Genomic DNA, 10,320 nt, shown 5'->3' on the forward strand with positions numbered 1-10,320 from the left:
TTTACAAGATTTCTCAATTTCAATCCTTTGCTCAACAATTGAAGAAAGCTTTTCAAGCTCAAAGGATTCTTCACCACTAAGACTTAATGCTTGATTTTCATTGCCAAGGGAACTCAATTCTTGCTCTATCCCATCCAATTCTTTATATGGGATATGCCTTGGAGGTCGTGCACATTCCTCATTAACATCAAATTCAATCTTCTTGGAAGGATCTTCTTCGACTCTATGTTCCCATGGAGGTTCCGCATCTCCTAAGTCTTCAACCACTTCTTCTTTTTCTTCAACAATTATAGCTTCCTCCAATTGTTCCAATACAAAGCAATGTCCCTCTTTTTCCACCGGGGTTTCCAATCTCTCCTTCATGCTATGCTCTTCAATAGATTCCCCACATGTAGCCATGGGAGTACTTTGGGTGTTCAAGCATTGAGAGGCTAATCGGTTTACTACCTCGGCCAAGGCGGCCATGAAATCTAGTACCTCCATTTGTATCTCTTCTTGCCCTTGAAGAATATGACTAAGGGTTTCATCCATTGGGAGTTGGAGTGGATGGAAGTGTTCATTGTTTTGGAGAAAGGGTTCACAATGGGAAGGTGGTTCATAATCATAATAAGAATGTGGTGGTTCTATGTTCTCCATTTATTCCATTTGTGGCACAACACACTCCAATCCATTGTTCGCAAGTTGAGATTCTACAATTCCTTTCAAACTATCCTCTTCGGTTGCTCCTCCACAATCATCCTTGGACATGTGGTGTGAGTCCCATGAGTCCAACTTTTGACGGACAATTACTTAAAGCCGATCCATTGATTCCTTTAGGCAATCCCTTGACTTTTGTTCCAAATGGCTAACATAAGTAGGATCATATTGCTCTTGGATTGAAGGACATGGATCTTCTTCCATGGAGGGCTGTGGTGGATAGTAAAATTCATCTTGTGGTTGAAATTTTGTGTACATTGGAGGTGGTTTGGTGCACGAAATTGTGATCATCAACAATGGCGCCAATAGACTTGGAGCTCTTAAACGTGAATCACACTTTGTCACAACTTCGCACAACTAACCAGCAAGTACACTGGGTCATCCAAGTAATACCTTACGTGAGTAAGGGTCGATCCCACGGAGATTATCGGTATGAAGCAAGCTATGGTCATCTTGTAAATCTCAGTTAGACGGACAATAATAGTTATAATGGTTTTCGAATATGAAGATAAATAAAGCATAAAATAGAGATAGAGATACTTATGTAATTCATTGGTGAGAATTTCAGATAAGTGTATGGAGATGCATTGTTCCTGTTGAATCTCTGGCTTCTGATGAGCGGATAATTTATACGCTTTTCGGCATTGTTTTTAGATAGTTTTTAGTAGGATCTAGCTACTTTTAGGGATGTTTTCATTAGTTTTTATGATAAATTTATATTTCTGGACTTTACTATGAGTTTTTGTGTTATTCTGTGATTTCAGGTATTTTCTGGCTGAAATTGAGGGACCTAAGCAAAACTCTGATAAAAAGGTTGACAAAGGACTGCTGATGCTGTTGGATTCTGACCTCCCTGCACTTGAAATAAATTTTCTGGAGCTACAAAACTCCAAATGGCGCGCTCTCAATGGCGTTGGAAAGTAGACATCTAGAGCTTTCCAGCAATATATAATAGTTCATACTTTAATCGTGATTAGATGACGTAAACTGGCGCTTAACGCCAGTTCTATGCTGCATTCTAGAGTCAAACACCAGAAACACGTCATAAACCAGAGTTAAATGCCAAAAACACGTTACAACTTGGCGTTTAACTCCAAGAGAAGCCTCTGCACGTGTAAAGCTCAAGCTCAGCCCAAGCACACACCAAGTGGGCCCCGGAAGTGGATTTCTGCATCAATTACTTATTTCTGTAAACTCTAGTAAGTAGTTTAGTATAAATAGAACTTTTTACTATTGTACTAGGTGTCTTTGATTGTCTAGTCTTTTGACGATTCGGTCTTTTGATCATTCATGGGGGCTGGCCATTCGGCCATGCCTGGACCATCACTTATGTATTTTCAACGGTGGAGTTTCTACACACCATAGATTAACGTGTGGAGCTCTGCTGTACCTCGAATTTTAATGCAAAGTACTACTATTTTCTATTCAATTCATGCTTATTCTTATTCTAAGATATTCGTTGCACTTTAACATGATGAATATGATGATATGTGACACTCATCATCATTCTCACCTATGGACGCATGATTGACAACCACTTTCGTTCTACCTTAGACCGAGCGCATATCTCTTGGATTCCTTAACCAGAATCTTCGTGGTATAAGCTAGAATTGATGGCGGCATTCATGAGAATCCGGAAAGTCTAAACCTTGTCTGTGGTATTCCGAGTAGGATTCAGGGATTGAATGACTGTGACGAGCTTCAAACTCACGATTGTTGGGCGTGATGACAAACGCAAAAGAATCAATGGATTCTATTCTAGCATGATCGAAAACCGACAGATGATTAGCCGTGCTGTGACAAGAGCATTTGCACCTTTTTCACTGAGAGGATGGGAAGTAGCCATTGACAACGGTGATGCCCTACATACAGCTTGCCATGGAAAGGAGTATGAAGGATTGAAAGTAAGAAAGTAGTATGTTGTAGAGATTCAACAGGGATAAAGCATCTCCATACACTTATCTGAAATTCCCACCAATGATTTACATAAGTATTTCTATCTTTATTTTATGTTTTATTTATCTTTATATTCGAAAACTCCATAACTATTTGAATCAGCCTAACTGAGATCTACAAGATGACCATAGATTGCTTCATACCAACAATCTCCATGGGATCGACCCTTACTCACGTAAGGTTTATTACTTAGACGACCTAGTGCACTTGCTGGTTAGTTGTGCGGAGTTGTGACAAAGTGTGATTCACGTTTGAGAGCGCTACCAAGTTTATTGGCGCCATTGTTGATGATCACAATTTCGTGCACCAAGTTTTTGGCACAATTGCCGGGGATTGTTCGAGTTTGGACAACTGACGGTTCATCTTGTTGCTCAGATTAGGTAATTTTCTTTTCAAAAAGTTTTCAAAAATCTTTCAAAAATTTTTTATTTGTTTTCGTTTTTCTAAAAAAATAATTTTCGAAAAAAAATACAAAAAAATCCAAAAAAATCAATAAAATCATAAAAAACCAAAAATAATTTGTGTTTCTTGTTTTAGTCTTGTGTCATGTTTTAAGTTTGGTGTCAATTACATGTTTCAAAAAACAAAAAAAATAAACTTATGCATTTTTCGAAAATTCATGCATGTGTTCTTCATGATCTTCAAGTTGTTCTTGATAAGTATTCTTGTTTGATCTTTAAATTTTCTTGTTTTGTGTCTTTTGTTGTTTTTCATATGCATTTTTACATTCATAGTGTCTAACATTAAAGATTTCTAAGTTTGGTGTCTTGCATTTTTCTCTTTTCTTGAAAATTTTTCAAAAATAAGTCTTGATGTTCATCTTGATCTTCAAAGGGTTCTTGGTGTTCATCTTGACATTCATAGTGTTCTTGCATGCATCATGTGTTTTGATTCATAATTTTTATGTTGTGAGTCATTTTTATGTTTTTCTCTCTCATCATTAAAAATTAAAAAAAAATTCAAAAAATATCTTTTCCTTATTTTGCTTATAATTTTCGAAAATTTGAGTTGACTTAGTAAAAAATTTTTAAAAACTTAGCTATTTCTTATAAGTCAAGTCAAAATTTCAATTTTAAAAATATTATCTTTTCAAAATCTTTTTCAAAAATCAACTCTTTTTCATTTTTTCTATTATTTTCAATAATTTTTTAAACTTTATTTTCAAAATCTTTTTCTTATCTTTATTTCAAAATTTTGAAGACTTTACTAACAATTAATGTGATTGATTCAAAAATTTGAAGTTTGTTACTTTCTTGTTAAGAAAGGTTCAATCTTTAAATTCTAGAGTCATATCTTTTAGTTTCTTGTTAGTCAAGTAATCAATTTTAATTTAAAAAAAAAATCTTTTCCAAAATATCTTTTTCAATCATATCTTTTCAAAATATCTTTTTCAAATCATATCTTTTTCAAAAAGTTGATTTCAAAATTTCTTTTCCAACTTCTTATCTTTCCAAAATTGAATTTCAAATCTTTTTCAACTAACTAATTGACTTTTTGTTTGTTTTACTATTTCTTATCTTTTTTCAAAACCATTTAACTACTTTCCTCTCCCTAATTTTCGAAAATCACTTCCCTCTTTTTCAAAATTTTCTTAATTAACTAATTATTTCAAATTTTAATTTTAATTTTAATTATTCTTTTAATTTTCGAAAATCACTAACCCTTTTTCAAAATTAATTTTCGAATTCTCTCCCTCTCATCTTTCTATTTATTTATTTATTTACTAACACTTCTCTTCATCTCAAGAATTTGAACCTATCTTCACCATTGTGTTTGGATTCTTACCTTTTCCATCTTCTATTCCTTTCTTCTTCTACTAACATAAAGGAATCTCTCTACTGTGGTAAAGAGGATCCCTATTATTATTTTCTGTTCCATTCTTTTTCATATGAGCAGGAGCAAGGACAAGAACAATCTTGTTGAAGTAGATCCTGAACCTGAAAGGACTCTGAAGAGGAAACTAAGAGAAGCTAAAATACAACAATCCAGAGACAACCTTACTGAAATTTTCGAAAAAGAAGAGGAGATGGCAGCCGAAAATAATAATGCAAGAAGGATGCTTGGTGACTATACTACACCTACTTCCAAGTTTGATGGAAGAAGCATCTCAATCCCTGCTATTGGAGCAAACAATTTTGAGCTGAAACCTCAACTAGTTGCTCTAATGCAATAGAACTGCAAATTTCATGGACTTCCATCAGAAGATCCCTATCAGTTTTTAACTGAGTTCTTGTAGATCTGTGAGACTGTTAAGACTAATAGAGTAGATCCTGAAGTCTACAGGCTCATGCTTTTCCCTTTTGCTGTAAGAGACAGGGCTAGAACATGGTTGGACTCTCAACCTAAAGATAGCCTAGACTCTTGGGATAAGCTAGTCACGGCCTTCTTGGCTAAGTTCTTTTCTCCTCAAAAGCTGAGCAAGCTTAGAGTGGATGTTCAGACCTTCAAACAAAAAGATGGTGAATCCCTCTATGAAGCTTGGAAAAGATACAAACAGATGACTAAAAGGTGTCCTCCTGACATCTTCTATTATGGTCTATCTGAGTTCTCTAAGATGTCATTGGACCATTCTGCTGGTGGATCCATTCACCTAAAGAAAATGCCTGCAGAAGCTCAAGAACTTATTGACATGGTTGCAAATAACCAGCTCATGTACACTTCTGAGAGGAATTCCGTGAATAATAGGACGCCTCAGAGGACGAGAGCTTTTGAAATTGATGCTCTGAATGCCATATTGGCTCAGAACAAAATGTTGACTCAGCAAGTCAACATGATTTCTCAAAGTCTGAATGGATGGCAAAATGCATCTAACAATACTAAAGAGATATCTTCTAAAGAAGAAGTTTATGATCCTGAAAACCCTGCAATGGCAAAGGTAAATTACATGGGTGAACCTTATAGAAACACCTATAATTCATCATGGAGAAATCATCCAAATTTCTCTTGGAAGGATCAACAAAATCCTCAATAAGGCTTTAATAATGGTGGGAGAAACAGGCTCAGCAATAGCAAGCCTTTTCCATCATCTTCTCAGCAACAGATAGAAAATTATGAATAGAGTACCTCTAGCTTAGCAAACATAGTCTCTGATCTGTCTAAGGCCACTTTAAGTTTCATGAGTGAAACAAGGTCCTCCATTAGAAATTTGGAGGCACAAGTGGGCCAGCTGAGTAAGAAAATCACTGAAACTCCTCCTAGTACTCTCCCAAGCAATACAGAAGAGAATCCAAAAAGAGAGTGCAAGGCCATTGATATTGTCAATATGGCCGAATTCAAGGAGGAATGGGAGGACGTGAATCCCAGTGAGGAAGATCTCATGGGACGTCTCTCAAGCAAGAAGGAGTTCCCTATTGAGGACCTAAAGGAATCTGAGGCTCATATAGAGACCATAGAGATCCCATTAAACCTCCTTCTACCATTCATGAGCTCTGAAAACTATTCTTCCTCTGAGGAGGATGAAGATGTAACAGGAGAGCAAGTTGCTCAATATCTAGGAGCCATCATGAAACTGAATGCCAAGTTGTTTGGTAATGAGACTTTGGAACATGAACCTCCCTTGCTCATTAGTGAACTAGATACTTGGGTTCAGCAAACTCTACCTCAAAAGAGACAAGATCCTGGTAAATTCTTAATACCATGTACCATGGGCACCATGACCTTTGAGAAGACTCTGTGTGACCTAGGGTCAGGCATAAATCTTATGCCACTCTTTGTAATGGAGAAGGTGGGGATCATTGAGGTACAGCCTGCCATATTCTCATTAGAGATGGCAGACGGATCACAAAGACAAGCTTATGGATTAGTAGAGGACGTGTTAGTGAAGGTTAAAGGCCTCTACATCCCTGCTGATTTCATAATCTTAGACACTAGGAAGGAGGAGGATAAATGCATCATCCTTGGAAGACCATTCCTAGCCACAGAAAGAGCTGTGATTGATGTTGACAGAGGAGAGCTAGTCCTTCAATTAAATGGGGACTACCTTGTGTTTAAAGCTCAAAGATCTTCTTCTGCAACCATGGAAAGGAAGCATGCAAAGCTTTTCTCAATACAGAGTTAAACAAAGCCCCCACAATCAAACTCTAAGTTTGGTGTTGGGAGGCCACAACCAAACTCTAAGTTTGGTGTTAAACCCCCACATTCAAACTCTAAGTTTGGTGTTAGGAGTCTACAATGTTGACCTGATCACCTGTGAGGCTCCATGAGAGCCCACTGTCAAGCTAATGACATTAAAGAAGCGCTTATTGGGAGGCAACCTAATTTTTATTCATCTCATTCTATTTTTATTTTTATTGTTCTTTTATGTTTTATTAGGTTCATGATCATGTGGAGTCACAAAACAAATACTAAAATTAAAAATAGAATAAAAAATAGAAGAAGAAACAGCACACCCTGGAGGAAGGACTTACTGGCGTTTAAACGCCAGTAAGGAGCATCTAGCTGGCGTTCAACGCCAGAACAGAGCATGGATCTAGCGTTGAACGCCAGAAACATGCAGTAATCTGGCGTTTAAACGCCAGGATTGTACACTGAGGAAAGCTGGCGTTCAACGCCAGAAACATGCTACAGACTGGCGTTGAACGCCCAAAACAAGCATAGACCTGGCGTTTAACGCCAGAAACAATCATCAATCCGGCATTAAACGCCAGGATTGCATGCTGAGGGCATTTTACACGCCTCATTGCTGCAGGGATGATTATCCTTGACACCTCAGGATCTGTGGATCCTATAGGATCATCTCAGGATCTGTGGACCCCACAGGATCCCTACCTACCTCAACTTACCCCTCTCTCTTTTTCACACAAATCAATAACACTATTCCCCAAAAACCCTTCACCAATCACTTCAATCTCTCTTCCCCATCACCTCTTCACCACTCACATCTATCCACTCTTCCCCATAAACCCCACCTACCTTCAAATTCAAAATCTCTTTCCCACCCAATCCCACCCAATATGGCCAAATCTTAACCCTTCTCTCTCCACTATATAAACCGCTCTATCCTTCTTCATTTTCACATAACACAACCTTCTCTTCTCTCCCTTGGCCGAATACACATCTCGCTCCCTCTCATCCTTATTTTCTTCTTCTTCTTCTATTCTTTCTTCTTTTGCTCAAGGGCGAGCAATATTCTAAGTTTGGTGTGGTAAAAGCATAGCTTTTTTTGTTTTTCCATAACCACCTATGGCACCTAAGGCCGGAGAAACCTCTAGAAAAGAGAAAGGAAAGACAAAAGCTTCCACCTCCGAGTCATGGGAGATGGAGAGATTCATCTCAAGGGTCTATAGCTCAGTAATAGAGCATTTGACTACACATCAAGAGAGCCCACTCATGGACTTCTTCGAGAAATCCCTGAGATGCCTCAAGGGATAAATTTTCCTCCACACAACTATTGGGAGCAACTAAGGATAGGAGCACCAAAATCACTAGGGATCAAGCCACAAAGGCAAGGAAGAGACATAGAGGAGCTCAAGGATACCATTGCTCTTTCAAGAAGAAGGCGCCACCATCACTAAGGTGGACTCATTCCTTGTTCTTATTTCTCTGTTTTTTTATTTTTATGCTATATGTTTGTCTATGTTTGTGTCTTTACTACATGATCATTAGTATTTAGTAACTATGTCTTAAGGCTATGAAAAATTCCATAAATACTTCACCTCTCTTAAATAAAAAATATTTCTAATTCAAAAGAACAAGAAGTACATGAATTTCGAATTCATCTTTGAAATTAGTTTAATTATATTGATGTGGTGACAATACTTTTTGTTTTCTGAATGAATGCTTGAACAGTGCATGTTTTTGAGCTTGTTGTTTATGAATGTTAAAATTGTTGGCTCTTGAAAGAATGATGAATAAGAGAAATGTTATTGATGATCTGAAAAATCATAAAATTGATTCTTGAAGCAAGAAAAAGCAGTGAAGAACAAAGCTTGTGAAAAAAAAAGTGGCAAAAAATTTATAGACAGAAAAAGAAAAAAGCAAGCAAAAAAAGCCAATAGCCCTTAAAACCAAAAGACAAGGGTAAAAAGGATCCAAGGCTTTGAGCATCAATGGATAGGAGGGCCCAAGGAAATACATCCAGGCCTAAGCGGCTAAATCAAGCTGTCCCTAACCATGTGCTTGTGGCATGCAGGTCCAAGTGAAAATCTTGAGACTGAGTGGTTAAAGTTGTGATCCAAAGCAAAAAGAGTGTGCTTAAGAGCTCTGGACACCTCTAACTGGGGACTTTAGCAAAGCTGAGTCACAATCTGAAAAGGTTCACCCAGTTATGTGTCTGTGGCATTTATGTATCCGGTGGTAATACTGGAAAACAAAGTGCTTAGGGCCACGGCCAAGACTCATAAAAGTAGCTGTGTTCAAGAATCAACATACTTAACTAGGAGAATCAATCAACACTATCTTAACTCTGAGTTCCTATAGATGCCAATCATTCTAAACTTCAAGGGATAAAGTGAGATGCTAAAACTGTTCAGAAGCAAAAAGCTATAAGTCCCGCTCATCTAATTAGAACTAATATTAATTGATATTTTGGGATTTATAGTATATTCTCTTCTTTTTATCCTATTTGATTTTTAGTTGCTTGGGGACAAGCAACAATTTAAGTTTGGTGTTGTGATGAGCGGATAATTTATACGCTTTTCGGCATTATTTTTAGATAGTTTTTAGTAGGATCTAGCTACTTTTAGGGATGTTTTCATTAGTTTTTATGCTAAATTCACATTTCTGGACTTTACTATGAGTTTGTGTATTTTTCTGTGATTTCAGGTATTTTCTGGCTAAAATTGAGGGACTTGAGCAAAACTCTGATAAGAAGGCTGACAAAGGACTGCTGATGCTATTGGATTCTGACCTCCTTGCACTCGAAATGGATTTTCTGGAGCTACAGAACTCTAAATGGCGCGCTCTCAATGGCATTGGAAAGTAGAGTGCCATTTGGGGTTTTGTAGCTCCAGAAAATCCATTTCGAGTGCAGGGAGGTCAGAATCCAATAGCATCAACAATCCTTTTTCACCCAAAATATCAATGAATATTAGTTCTATTTAGATGAGTGGGACTTGTAGCTTTTTGCTTCTGAACAGTTTTGGCATCTCACTTTATCCTTTGAAGTTTAGAATGATTGGCATCCATAGGAATTCAGAGTTCAGATAGTGTTATTGATTCTCCTAGTTAAGTATGTTGATTCTTGAAGTCATCTACTTTTATGAGTTTTGGCCGTGGACCTAAGCACTTTGTTTTCCAGTATTACCACCGGATACATAAATGCCACAGACACATGACTGGGTGAACCTTTTCAGATTATGACTCAGCTTTGCTAAAGTCCCCAGTTAGAGGTGTCTAGAGCTCTTAAGCTCACTTTTTTTGCTTTGGATCACGACTTTAACCACTCACTCTCAAGCTTTTCACTTGGACCTGCATGCCACAAGCACATGGTTAGGGACAGCTTGATTTAGCCGCTTAGGCCTGGATTTTATTTCCTTGGGCCCTCCTATCCCTGGATTTTATTGCTTGCTTTTTCTTTTTCTTTCTCTTTTTTTTTCTCAAGCTTTTGTTATTCACTGCTTTTTCTTGCTTCAAAAATCAATTTCATGATTTTTCAGATTATCAATAACATTTCTCTTTTTCATCATTCTTTCAAGAGCCAACAATTTTAACATTCATAAACAACAAGAT

The 10,320-nt window shown here is 37.2% G+C and overlaps 1 non-coding gene across 1 annotated transcript; it reads right to left on the reverse strand.

The window, feature by feature from the left end:
* Positions 1-5,071: 5,071 nt before the first annotated feature.
* On the reverse strand, positions 5,072-5,178 carry LOC127740858 (small nucleolar RNA R71). Its single transcript, XR_008001714.1, has one exon. It is a non-coding gene; the product is annotated as a small nucleolar RNA R71 (small nucleolar RNA).
* Between the last annotated feature and the right edge of the window lie 5,142 nt (positions 5,179-10,320).

The sequence above is a fragment of the Arachis duranensis genome, chromosome 7, assembly GCF_000817695.3.
Source record: "Arachis duranensis cultivar V14167 chromosome 7, aradu.V14167.gnm2.J7QH, whole genome shotgun sequence".
Lineage (NCBI taxonomy): Eukaryota > Viridiplantae > Streptophyta > Magnoliopsida > Fabales > Fabaceae > Arachis > Arachis duranensis.